We start from the raw sequence: 14,594 nt of genomic DNA on the forward strand, positions 1-14,594 counted from the left end.
TGAGTTGTCTGTCTCTGCGACTGGCTGGAAACCAGTTCAGGGTGTCCCCTGCCCACTGCCCAAAGATGGCTGGGATGGGCTCTAGCACCCCCGCAACCCTACTGAGGATAAGCGGTGCAGATAATGGATGGAATTTAAAAAGGATGACCATGTTGCAATGGATGTAGCGTGGTGGTCAATTATAACCTACTGTTGCTTCAAATCTGAGTTATGTAACTTGACTCCACTTTTGGCGTCGTTTGCATGCTATCCTCATTGAAATATGACAATCAATCACTGTTTGGGAGGTTTGAGTTACAGCAGACACTGTTCTTTCATCTGAGAAAAATACCAGATCACATATGATGGTGATTTTATGGAGAATTGTGACCATCTCCAAAAGCTTCGGACAGTGTTTCATACCACTGTACACTTCTTCACTGCGAACGCAAGGGAGCGGTATAGTTCGACTTTTCCGCTGAAAGCGCCCCATTAGTTTAATGTTATCTGGGTCCAATCGGGGCCCAGTAGCCGGCGGTTCGTCCACTCCCAGAAAGAGGGACTGAGTGGGGCGGGGAACGTGTGTGCAGGGTGGGGAGAAGGGGTCCTGGAGCTCCCATACTTGGTGTCACTTGGCGGTCCTGCTGCAGTCGAGTGTCCTTCAACGGCGCTTTCCGGAAGCGGGGGAAGCATATAAGGCTACCTTGAAGGACACTCACTGGGGGGAGGAGGAGAAGGGAAGAAAGAGAGGGACGTGTTGTGGTTTGTGTGTCCGACTCGGAGAGATGTAGCCTGCCAGCTCCCGCCGAGAGTCTCCAGCATCCAGCCGACCTCCTGTGCTCCCTCAGCCGAGGACACGACGCACAGACGCCGGGATGCCGATGCTGTCAGTCTCGAGCTCGTCTTTGAAAGGCAACCGGAAAGAGCCTTTTATTGTGACTGACGTTTGAAGAAGAATCGTTTGGAAAGCAACACAAAACAGGTGAGTGACGAGTATAAACACTCGCGTGGCGTGCTGACGTCATCCTTGTATTTATGCGTTAAGTGTGCGTGAATGACAGTCGCATAGATGTTTTGTTTTTGCTTATATGAAGGGCAGATTCAGACCGAGGACAATCGATTTTGGCCTGGACGGATCTATTGACACTAACAAAGATGTTATATAATGAAATTGTGAATATGCTTGATTGCTAATAAGTTTTTCGAGAAGGGTTGTTCAAACCTCACATTGTGTTTGCTGTTAAAAACGTCATATTGGAATACAATATTGTGAATGTGCTTAATTGCTGTTGAGATTGTCATGATTGTTTTCTGTTATTTGTGTCAATAAATTTGTTCAAACCAAAAAAAATATTTTGAGGTTTAGATTAGAGCAAATAAAAGCGACGTGGAATAATAATAAAAAAATGTAGAAATAAATGTGATATAATGAAATTGTGAATGTGTTTAATTGCTTTTGAAAGTGTCAATAAAATTGTTCAAACCCCATAAATAAATGTATACATAAACACCACAACCTTATTATATGCCGTATAAATAAACAAACATATGTGTAGGAATAGGCAGTACGGCGGCGCAGTGGTTAGCGCATGTGCGGCACAGTTCATGTCTTGGGAACCTCCTGCGTGGGTTCAGATCCAGCTCCAGACTTCCTGTGCGGAGTTTGTATGTTCTCCTTGAGTGGGTTTCCTCCGGGCACTCCTGTTTCCTCCCACATTCCAAAAAACATGCATTTCAGGTTAATTGGCCGGTCCAAATTGTCCCTAGGTATGATTGAGTGAGTGAGTTGTCTGTCCCCGTGTGCCCTGCAATTGGCTGGCAACCAGTTCAGGGTGTCCCCTGCCCACTGCCCGATGATTGCTGGGATGGGCTCCAGCACCCCCGCGACCCTACTGAGGATAAGCGGTGTAGCTGATGAGATGTGTAGGAATAAATGTGTATATATATAGATCAACTCCAACAAATATTTGCCGTGTAAATAAATGAAAACACCTGAAATAACTCCCATATGTAGAAATAAATGTATGACTAAATACCTACAAATCTGTTCCTTTTTGTTGTATTTTGTGTGCAATTTGTATTTATTTTTGTCTTGTATTTTGTCGTGTAAATGTTTTACATCGTTGTGGATTTCGTTGTGCATGGTTGGTTGGTTGGATCCCTTAACCACTCGGGTCGTAGGGGCACCATTTTCTGTGGTGTCTCCTGGGCAAGTACAGCCTGGTGGTGCCTATCCCTCTCAAGACCGTTGGGTATATTGTTACTTTTATCACTCCAAAAATTGTATTTAAATGAGTAGGAGGCTCAGTTGCCTGTGTTTTTCCCCTATTGGTTGATCAGTGATGATGGAATGTGCTACTACACCTATTAACCAATAGGTAAAAAAGCTGATCCTGTTTGATAGCCCCTCTCATTTGAATAACGATTTTCGAGACGAAATACACAAAATAAATGACGAAATATCCATTCAAATACAGTACACAATGGAATTTACATCAAAAAAATACAGGAAAAATTACAGGACAAAATGAATACTGAAATACATGACTAAATAAGGCAGCACGGCAGTGCAGTGGTTAGCGCATGTGCGGCACAGTTCTGAGGTCATGAGATTGAACCTTCCTGTGTGGAGTTTGCATGTTCTCCCCGTGCTTGTGTGGGTTTCCTCCGGGCACTCCGGTTTCCTCCAACATCCCTAAAACATGCGTTTCAGGTTAATTGACTGGTTCAAATTGAGCGAGTGAGTTGTCTGTCTCTATGTGCCCTGCGACTGGCTGGCAACCAGTTCAAGGTGTCCCCTGCCCACTGCCCGAAGATAGCTGGGATGGGCTCCAGCACCCCCGCAACCCTACTGAGGATAAGCGATGCAGATGATGAATGAATGAATGACTAAATAAAAAACAAAATAAATACAGTAATAAATAAAAGAGAAAATGCATGTACATATATAAATAATATGCATATAATAATAATAATAATAATTTCCTTTGTATTGTCATTCTTTGTAACAATGTACACAGAACGAAATGTCGATACACCTGACCCGTTGTAGCGAGTCGATGCAGCCGCAGCCAGAGGGCGCCGCCATTATACCAATTAGGTATGTCTCGGTCGAGGCGCGAACCAGCGACCTCCCAGTCTCAAAGCGGGCACACTACCATCTAGGCTACTGAGCTGGTATATGTCATATATTTAGGGAATAAGTGATTTATTCATGTCTTTATTTTCATTTGGCATATATTTGTAGGTATTAATTTATTAATTCACTGATTAATAGACCTATTTCTGAATTTATTGATACAGTTACTTCTACATAGGGCAGGATCGGTCCTGTCCTATGTAGAAATAAATGTATAAAATGCAATACGAGCTCTCACCACAAGGAAGTGGAAAGTAGACCTTTAGCAACTCATTAATTTGATTGACAACTTTATCGATTAACAAATTAACCGGCAAGCATTTTTTTGTAATATATTAATCGGTTAGGTATTCAGTAAATTAGACATTTTTTAAAATATTCATGATTTTAGCTTCTCAAAAATAAAAGTGGATGCCTTTTTGTTAATGTTTCACACTAGAACAGTGTTTCTCAAAGGTTTTTGTGCAAAGGCACACTTTTTCCACTAACAAGGCACACGCTTTGTTGGAAATGTTTAAACATTTATTCACAGAACCAGTTTAATTGTTTTTAAACTTAAGATATCGAAATTGACAGTATACATTTTTGTTATTGTTTGTGGTCACCACAGCTCATTCATTTTGGTAAATACTTTTGCTGGAAGTTCATATATGACTATATTTAAATTATTTTTCAAGTCTAACTATACAGTATTTTCACCTTCAAATAACAAAAGTGAAAAAAAAAATATGTTTACTATGTTCTTTTTAAAATAAGAAAGTAATAATTAAGATAAGAAAAATAAGGTGCACGATTTTTACGTTATATTGTTCATTTTATTATTTCTTTGCAGTGCAATCTTAAATAGCTTCATCAAACTGAAGAAGTTATTATATTTCCTTACATCACTGTACTATGTGAAGAACAGACAATTTGTGTATAAAAAGACAAAAACGTAATCTGTTGCCCGCTACTGTTATGGATAATTGTTACAGTTACTCAGCTGACGATGAGAAGAAAGCAAAGATACTGACCATAGACATGTTTTTTGCAAAGATAAAATTGTAAAATTTCCTTCAGCACACTAGAAAAGGTCTCATGGCACACTAGTGGAAAAACACAGTATTAGAAGACCAATTATCTTTGTGTTGAATTTAACCCAAACATTTTTCTGATGTTAATACCAATATTTATTGGTGATGTACTCAGAAAAGCACATTTTTATTTCAAAATGTCTTTTTATTGGTCAGCCCATACAGTATGTGTGGGTGTTACCTTCACAAATTTATTGAAGTTTTTTGGGGTGGGTCTCTTTAAAAGACCTATTATTATGGCTATGATTTTGACACGATTTACCTCTACTTTGGAAAGCAATGTTAAACGTTTTTTGTCGCGGTACAAGTCAATACCAATACAAAGATTATCAGGTATATATGTTTTTTGTAATGGTTTATTGAACACATTTTCGGTTCTATAATACTACTCTACTACTACTGGTATTGGTTCTTACCAATTGTTTATAAATTCATTACAATGGCACCATCGCTGCAAAGATAGTATCTAGTTAGTGTACAGATAGGTGTGCCGGCTGGCTGCCAAAATAGTCGTACACGTTGCCGAGCTGCCACGTGTTGCGGACCTTGAATTAAAATAAGCAACCGCTGGCAAAATGAGCACCTCCTGGCCTTGGCCGTAAGTGAAGGTGGACGTAAGTCGAGCAGGTCATAGGTTGGATGGATACAAACCTTAAAAGGTATGTATACTTTGATAATAGTTCTTTGGCATCTGTGGAATTCTAGAAACACATACTCGAAGAGATGTTTTAGAAACAATTTTCAGCACATGTTGTAGACACTGAAATATTGTCACCATGCCGCAAATTGCTCCTGAGATGTTGTACTAGGATGTGTAATTGAACATTTTCTTTTATTTAATGTATATCTAATTAGTTTATCTTGCCAAATGAGAAAGGTTATACCTAAAGCGAACAGGAGTGCTATATTCTTGCAATCAACCACAGAAGCTCATTTATTTATTAGTATTTTAAAGTATATCATGACACAACAATGAATCACACAACCTTCCTCCTGTTTGTTCAGCCGCTCAAATATCTTTGAAGCTGTTTAGTAATGAGGCCGAATGAACACATAGCCGCTGGAGATGTTAGTCATTTCCCTATTTCGATATGGAAACAATCTGTGACCTCGGGGTCAGTCCACGGCTTTCGTTGTTCTGCTGTCGAAGTTGTGGTTTTGTGGTCTTGTGATCTGCAAACATTTATGCAGTTTTTGGCATATTGTTTCAGGGGTGTCAAAGTCAAAAAGACAAAGATCAGATCAAACATTTGACTACAAGCCTAGGGCCTGACTGATAAATTGTTAAAAATAAGAAGATGCTAATGCTTGCTGCTAATGTTGTGCTGGGCGTGGCTAGTTTTTGATTGTAAGTAAAACATTCAAGGCTGTCTTGATGAATTACTTTAATTTTCCCATAAATAGTCAATGTTTGGTTTGGGGGACATCCCTGCGTACAGATTCACCCTGCTTAATTTCGGCCCATTGTCTTCAAAATCAGATTTAATGAAGACCCATTAGCCCACAGTCAATTTCAAACCTAATGTCACCAAACAAGGAAAAAGAGGACACTTTTCCCCCAAAAAGGAATCACACCCGTGAGACGTAAATTTATTCCAGCGTCACTGCCCCTTCAAAAAAAGATGTTGACCAGATTTCGCCTTTTTAATCTTCCTGGACTCCCTGGATGTCAGCCGTACAGATCGCGCCAACCTAAATTGCGATCTTTCATTGGCACGCAGGGCTTACGCTGAAACACCTTGAAGCGCGAAAGAGAACAACTCAAGACGCAACTTCGAAGGTGACGGTTTGACCTTAGCATCATACTGTTGGTTCTTGGGGAAAGTATTAGCTGACTTTTAGCTACAAATGAATCCCCCCGGGGCGGCAGTGGCTCAGGAGGTAGAGTGCTCGTCTTGGGTTGAAGAGATCGCAGTTCAAATCCCGGCTCCTCCGTGTTACATGTCAAAGTGTCCTTGGGTAAGACACTGAACCCCTAATGCCCCCAATAAGCAGGTTAGCACCTTACATGGCTGCACGGCCGCTATACAGCTCAGTGGCCTAGATGGTAGTGTGCCCGCTTTGAGACTGGGAGGTCGCTGGTTCGCGCCTCGACCGAGACATACCTAATTGGTATAATGGCGGCGCCCTCTGGCTGCGGCTGCATCGACTCGCTACAACGGGTCAGATGTATCGACATTTCGTTCTGTGTACATTGTTACAAAGAATGACAATACAAAGGAAATTATTATTATTATTATTATTATTATTGGGAAATGTGAAGCACACTGTAAAGCGCTTTGGGAAGTCTTGACTTGAAAAGCGCTACATAAATGCATATCATTTCATTTAATTTCATTAGCATTACAGCCTGAAACTTTTGGTTTCTTTCACTACTAACTCAACCCTTTTTACCGGTCGATTTTCCCAGTGCGGTGCTGCGGGTGGGCGGTTAGCGCAGCCCCACGGTGAGAAGGTTCATGGTTCAACCTTTTTTCATGCGTTTATGTAAATTTGCCACAGCACCAAACCACTTAACCACACAAATGAAACCTGCCTTTGTCTTTTTTTGTTGTTGAAAAAAAGTCCACACCGCACTGCACTTTTGCCTCTGTCATATTTACCTTCTGATAAGGCTGTGCGCATAGTTTTGGCCCTCTCTTCTGCTTGGCAGGCACGATAATGCAGTGAGCCAAGGTAGGGACAGGTGCCAAAAGTGTGCCTGTCAGTCATACAAACCGGCATAAACTAGAGTGGCCGAGGGTACTGAGTGAGTGAGAGATAAACTTCGCCATCTACATTTGAGGCAATAGGGGGAGGGGTGAACTATCGATCCCAGGACAAAAGTATCAATCTGATTCCAAGTAGTTGCTAAGTATCAATAATATCGGTATTTAGACCCATCCCCCACCCCTACAATAAAGTGCAAATATTTATTAACCTTAAACAAATGTTCTTGAATCAAAGTTATCATTCAATGAACAAGATTCCTACCGTATGATACAAAAATGTATCGAGATTTAAGGAAGCTATAGAAAACCTTTTCGTGGGCCAAAACCGGCCCGCGGGCCTTGACTTTGAAATATATGCACTAGTTAATTATTAGCCGTGGAAAGACGCCCTTTCTTCGTCAACTTGAAGATGTGCTGCTTGTGCAACAAGTTGGCTTTGGGAAAAAACACGCAGTCAATGACACTGTCTTACACTTTGGAGGCGTACGGCTCATATCTCGGGTTTCAGTCCACCCACAACGGTGGATTTAATTTCTTCTATTCTTATGGGTTTGAGTTTGACGTCCTTATCAAGTTTCCCAACAGGCACATGATCTAGGTCTTAACTAGCTGCCATGCTTGTGGATTTAGTTCAGTCCAACAGGGGACTGGATGGGGTTTTATTTTCAACGTGTATTATCATTGATGTATATGTCTCAGAATCGATTATGGATATTTAGTGTCAACTGCTCGGTAAAATTTTTACTGTTACTGGAACAGAGTAGGGCAAGAGTTAGGCTTTAGGACCTGGAGGAATCATTTCCAGCTGTGGCAGCATGTTATTAGCGTGAAGGTCAACATTGGTGGGCCTTCTCCCTCTTTCGCAGGGACATTCATTCCCCAAGGGGGTAAAACGACAACACTCACTCTGGGCTGTGATTTTAAAATGAAACAACAAGCTTTACTGTCCACCATTTTTAAACATCCTAATAATAACTGTTGACACACTGCTATGCATGCACATTGACTGAAATGTATTTAATGGTAGATTATTACTGTATTTTGATGTTTGATTTATTAAAAATACAGTTTACGTCCATGATAGTTTAGTTCCTGGTTTGGTCTATACCACATATGTCAAAGTCAAGGCCCGCGGACCACATCCTTGAGAAAGTTTCTACATTCTTGAGATGATCTTGCATATTCTTTTTACTGTACGATACTTGATGAAAGTATTGTTTATGGTTTATCTATTTTTGCACTTAATTCCATTGTATTTCAATCCAATTATATTTAAATGAGAATATTTCAGTTGAGAGAATGATAGAAAATGTCTGTTACTTTTTTGTTGGAAGTCAACTGGAAAGACTATTAATAGCTGTGTCACTGAGGTAGATTCCGGCATAGATCTTCCCAATCAAAAAAATGGGAAAAATAAAAATGAATGCACATACTACATTGGAAAAAAAGTAAGTAGTGACTGCAACTGGCTGGCAACCAGTTCATGGTGTCCCCAGCTCACTGCCCGAAGATAGCTGGGATGGGCTCCAGCACCCCCGCGACCCTACTGAGGACAAGCGGTGCAGATAATGGATGAATGGATGGATGTAAGTAGTGAGAACACATTTAGCTTTAGTGTCTGTTTTGTCTTTGTTTTAGCAGTTGCTAGCTGCACCTAGCACAGCATTAGCAACTAGCAGTTAGCAGCTTCTTTCATTTTTAACATTCATTTGATCAATCCAACCCTCTCCCTGCTTGTAGTCAAATTTTTAATTTGGCCCTCAGTTCATTTGACTTTGAAACCTCTGATCTATGCAACCAAATTTTTCATCATTATTCTGTATGGGGGAAACATTATTCAATGTGTCAGCTGCCATATGAGTTGCATTTGATTAATTCAACATTAAGGATGTTTTAAAATATATGGAATCCACGTACATGATTAAGTGAATGGTTTATCCGCAAGGATCTGCTTATAATTTAATGTTATAGACACTTTTACTAAGATGGGATTTTGTTTAATACAGACGCTGCCCGACCTATGAAGGGGTTGGGTGCCGGATGATCATTAGTAAGTTGAATTTGTTCGTAAGTTGCTTCAGTGCTATATTTTGTATGTTTATGGTTTGTATAAGTATGTTTAAGGCTTGTATAAGTAACCTGTATTGCTTTTTTACTAAAAAAATAAACATTTAATAAACTAATATGCTTTATAAAGATAGACAAAATGAGGTTTAACTTACTTTTGGGACATGCGCTCCAAGAGGTCCTCCTCCGTCGTGGCAGAAAAAGATTTCCGGCCATTTTCTCAAATGCATCAAGTTTTCTTATTCCACTTTCATTTCAAAAGAAATGGCTCGCCTCTTTGTTACACTTCACATCAACAATATTAAATGGATGCGCAAGATAATAAACAATAAAAATGTCAAAGTTCTTAGCGTGCTAGAGATACAGTGCAGTGTGTAGACACACAATCCAGAAAGTAGAAGCCGGATTTCTTCTTCGTGGTGGATGCTGGGTGAACTCTCACTGCACCACGCGGCGGAAGGAAGCACTACAGCACTGTCCTCTACTAGGAAAAAGGTGCACACAATACAAAATCTAACTTACAGCACTGTCCGGATATTTTTCAACATCCCCCCAAAAATGTTCATATCTACCGTTTTGCGTAAGTCAAATGTTCATAAGATGGGGAGCGTCTGTATTATGTTTTTACGAATATGAGTTTGAAAGCAATATACACCTGCTTTTATCTATCTGAGCAGGTGGCCAATTTTCTATTTGCCATTCAATTTCTTCTTCCGCTATACTGGCTTGGCACCACACCAGAAGGCTCGCGATAGTGTCTCCCCCCACAGTTACTATGAGTGTTGAGGTTCATTTTGACAAACAGCAAGTGGGCTGGACCATTTGTCCTTGTTTTGGTTCTACAATTATTTAGTGAATTGAATGCAAACACAAACAATGTGTACCACAATTTGGTTGTCAATTCGGACATTCAGTTACATTAAACAAGATTATATAGAGTCGACAACAACACCACCAAGAGTCACAATTTTTGAGTAATTATTGTTGGAGGTGAAAATAGGTAGTGTTGTAAAGGGTCACATAGGATGCAAAAACCAAAACACAATTTAAATATTGACCACAAATATAGTTGCTTTTTTAAAAAATGGTTGACAGAAAACAACTAAGAGTAATATAACTTTGTACATGCTTTAAACGAAGAGTGGAGATGTTCTCAAGTGAAGTTGTTCTGACAGTAATGTATTTACCTTAAAAGTAAATGCACTTGTACCCTTAAATCTCATACAAAATGCATTTCAGGTTATTAGGCCATGCACTTGATTGCATTAACTCAATTTTAAAAATGCAACCGTCAGAAATCAACCCGGGGTCCATTTGATCGAGCTCATTCCTTGAGGTTCTCTCCTTCCTCTCCACTTTCGCATTTCTTTCAGCCTCAGGCAGGCGCATGTAAACACCATGACACATTTGTTATGATCAAATTGTTCCGCTCTCTCCTCTATGGACGTGTGCAGAATAGAAAACGCTTATCTTTCATGACTGTTCCTGTGCGAAATAATTTTTGCTCCCGCTGCGGGGAAAAAAAAGATTAGCTTTACTGAATGTGTATTTAGCTGCGTGTGGTTTAGGTTTGGTCTGACCTCAAAACGTCCTTCTGATGTGTTTACTTTTTGTTATTTTGCCCTTCGTTGTGCATATGATGGGATTGGTAATTGACAAAGACAATTAGTCATCAGATAGAATGCACGGAAGTGAGGTAAAGTGAAGGAAAGGGAGAGTGAGGATTAGAGACGGAAAACGGGAGCAGGCCGAGTGACGGATTAAATCTGGGAGAAATAGACAATGCCCCAAGGAAGCTGCAGAAGAAGCCGCTAAAACGGGACATCTTGCTCCACTGTCCATCTATCTCTGCTTTTATCATTTTGAAGCCGCCCACTTCCACGTGAGAATTATTACGCGTCCTTTTTCGAGGGCTTCTCCTGCTGACAACCACTCATTACGCGTGGGAACAATTTGCTCTCAGACAAAGATAAGAGCTGCATGTGGGCATGTGGAAACGGTCACCCTTTTCAAGGACATTTAATTGTTTATTTGGACACATGAAAGCTAAATGACTTTTATTTTCACCAAACTCGTAATCCAGTGACTGCCCCTTTGGCAATTCATTTAGCTTATTTTACTTTTTAAAGGGACAGTGTGAATTATTGATCAAAATACGTCATTAAAAAACGTAATTGATTTAAATAATAAGTAAATACATGACCTGTCATATGAATAAGCATTTTTCAAAATACTTAAGAAATTATAATTTATGTTACATAACATGAAAGGGAGCTGACATAATTGTCCGCCATCTTGCTGCTATTGGTACTCAAAAGCCTCAAAAGGCTGGGCAAAAAACTAATAAGTCAAATGATTTGTTTTGCTCACTTTGAGTCTGCGTAGGTTTTATTCTTCCATGTGCTGGTTTTTATTTAGAAAATAATAAAAGAAACTTACATTAAAAGTATTAGTCTTCTTGTATGAAAATGCTTAAGTTTTAAATGTATTTATTCTATTAAAATAAGGAGAGAAAAAAAACATACTCTGAGACATTGCGTAGTATTTAGCACCTCCTAGTATTAAAAAATAAAATTCATTCATTCAAGAAACAATATAGATTTAAATCATAATGAAGAATTCACAACTGTCATATAAACTTGAGCATGATTTTAAATACTTATAGGTCTAGAAATTTGTATTTATTTTGCATAACATGAGGCTCAACTAGAAGGAGCTGAAATGATTGTCCGCCATTTTGCTACTACGGGTACCCATGCAAAACCAAAAACCATGTAAAGGCAGGGAAAGAAAATGAGAGAAAAATGGTGCGTTTTTTGACATTTTGTGGCCCCACAGTTTTTATTCTTCCCTGTGCTTTGTGGCACTTGTTTTTAGTTGAACTACACAATACAGCAACACTTAGTGGTCATTCATTTTTATAGTCATTTATCCCCACTAGGGTTTCGGGAGTGCTGGAGCCCATCCAAGCTGACTTCGGGCAGTGGGCAAAGGACACCCTGGACTGTTTGCCAGCCAATTACAGGACACACAGAGATAGAATAGAATAGTTTTTTTTTTCATTGCAACATTTGAAATGCACAACGAAATTAAACCGTGCCATCCCGATGGGGTGGGGACATTTACAAGATAAAATAACACAGTTTAAAATAAGTTAAGGGGAATGGTATAAAGAACCATTTACTCAAACAACCACTCCTAGGGACAATTTGATTGCCAATTGACCTCATGCATGTTTTTGGTATGTGGGAGGAACTGAAGAGCCTGGGGAAAGCCCAGTCAGTCATAGGGAGAACATGCTAACTCCGCACAGTGAAGGCCAGTAGCTAAAATCCAACCTAGGACCTATAAACTGTGAGGCACTGTTTTCTTCACTGCTGCCTAGGTACTATTTTTTTATTTCACAACATTTTAAACTTCTTTTTTCTGTTTTATTGTTCCTAAAAAATCTTTAATTGAGAAAAAAACTGCTGCTATCATTTTTGGCTCATTTGTAGTAGGAATGGCTGAATATCGATGTGAAGGATCAATATTGACGCAGAGATCTTAAGGTGTGTGTACTCACGGCTGTTTTATATTCAAAAGCTACAAGTTAAAAGGGACAGTGTGTAATATTTTGTTATGAAGTATAGGAACCTTTTTTATTTCATGGGGCTGTCGAGTGCTGTTACCTGATCCCTGGGCAACTTTGAATTCTTACACATATTCTAAGTTCAAAATGTAATTAAATAACAAAAAACAACTATTTAGATAAGCAGATACATGTTTCCTCTGCATATCATGCACCAAATAAATCAATTTCCCTTGTTTGAGTCATTACTAGCAAAGAAATAAGAAATAGGATTGCATTTTAGCGTCACTGTTTTGAGTTAATATCAATGTTTTATCGGGATGATAATATTAGGAGAAATGAAACCCATGCTTAGTCTTGATTAAAATCTTCATTAAGTCTTTTCATTCTAATCCTTCATCAAGGGATGCAATTATCATTCAAGGATTAATGAAAAAGCATTTTGCCTGACTCAATGGTTTTTAAATGTATTTCCATGATGGTTGCAGCTGCATTGTTTTCTTTTGCTGTGAGCTTGTGCGTCTTCTGCAGCTCCAACTCGTGTTTGGTTTTTAGTGTTTGTCAGGTGCTTTGACTTGATAGGGAGTGAACGAGCATATCCCTGGTTACTGCAGGAAGGCAAGAGCGGGCCCTGTGCCAAATGCACTCACAGTGTTTTCTGTGCCACAACATTTTTTTTGTAAACTGGCTGATGTCTTTGTTTTTTGTGTATGTATTTATTTTGAATTGGTAGGTTTTGCAGCTTTTACAGCTGCATTACAGCTAAAGATTTTCAAGTTTATGAAATAGTCGGGAGTAGACTTGGCAGGGGAGACTCTTAATGACTAACTGAGGTATCTGTTGGGGCCAAGAGATTAAGCTCAGTTGACTTGTCATAAAAATGTTGCGAGCGTTTTGAAAAATCTGTGCTTTTCTACACAAGTACAATTAAACAGGTATTCATCTATTAACAGTTTAGTAGTGATATCAGGTATGATATATTGACTCTTTTTAATGTACTAGTCTCATACCTGTCAACCAGTACGTTTTTGCCGTACAAAGTACGTTTATTATGCATTTTAAGACGTGTACGACGTACAAGAAAATCGGTACGGAAAAACGCAAATTTGTCAATTATGGGTACGATCCGGTATACACCGACTATCATGAAACGGCAAATCAAACAAGTCAAATGGGTTCGCCGCGGCAGCCTCTATCTCGGTATCGTTTTTTTCGTTGCAAACGAAGCGAGCGTTTGAGGCTACTGTGCGCATGCTTCTGCCGCTGTAGTGCCTGATGTCGGAAGCGCAGCAGAATGCGCGTTCACGCGAGGGGGGAGGAGGATTTTGAAGAGGAGTCCAAATTAGGCACTACACCTGTAGACTCCTCAACAGCTGCAGAAGTGATGTTTTGCCATTTCATCGCAGAGCACAACATACCTCGAACAGTTGCCGATCACTTCACAGTCACAGTCACAAGGCTGCAAAGTGTTGTATTTTCTGTCCCTGTTAAATAGTCTGTTTGAAATTTAAAATACAAGCATCAATTGTTGATATTGTGGTATGGTTTACAAAATAGAAATGCCAACTAATTTTTTCTCCCAAAAATATCTTTATTTACAAATTTAAATTAAAAGTGTTATTAATGGATATTTTAGTTAGATAACAATTGTTCCAGATTTTTTTTTTAATATATTTCATTTTTCATTATTAATAATATGTACAGAATGATACACATGTACAATATAACATGTTAAAACTACATAAATTAACACGTTTGAAAAAAAGATATGCCTTAAGATTATTTTGTATTTTTTGAGGGAAAATACGACAGTTTGTAAGGGCATGGAGCCGTGGAGGTTGACAGGTATGTAGTCTATTTTCCGATTAGAAAATCTGTATTTTTATATTAATTATATTCTTATATTTTTTTTAATTCAAAGCAAACATAGTGTCTCTAACTCCCATGCCCACTGTAAAATTGTGTCTGTTAACAGATACGTTTCTTACATTGAGTATTATTTTTCTTATTTTACTATATTTTTATCATAGTTAACTTGTACTTGAAAATTACCG

General features: G+C 39.1%; 1 protein-coding gene across 1 annotated transcript in view; it reads left to right on the plus strand.

Moving 5' to 3' along the window:
- The first annotated feature begins 565 nt into the window (after positions 1–565).
- Positions 566–14,594, plus strand: part of inpp5jb (inositol polyphosphate-5-phosphatase Jb) — a 40,042-nt gene continuing 26,013 nt past the window's right edge. Inside the window, exon 1 of the mRNA XM_088335806.1 lies at positions 566–961. The gene's annotated coding sequence lies outside the window, so the exon portion shown is untranslated. The remainder of the gene's footprint in view (positions 962–14,594) is intronic.

This window comes from Urocampus carinirostris, chromosome 5 (genome assembly GCF_059441175.1).
Source record: "Urocampus carinirostris isolate Australia breed hairy pipefish chromosome 5, RoL_Ucar_1.0, whole genome shotgun sequence".
Lineage (NCBI taxonomy): Eukaryota > Metazoa > Chordata > Actinopteri > Syngnathiformes > Syngnathidae > Urocampus > Urocampus carinirostris.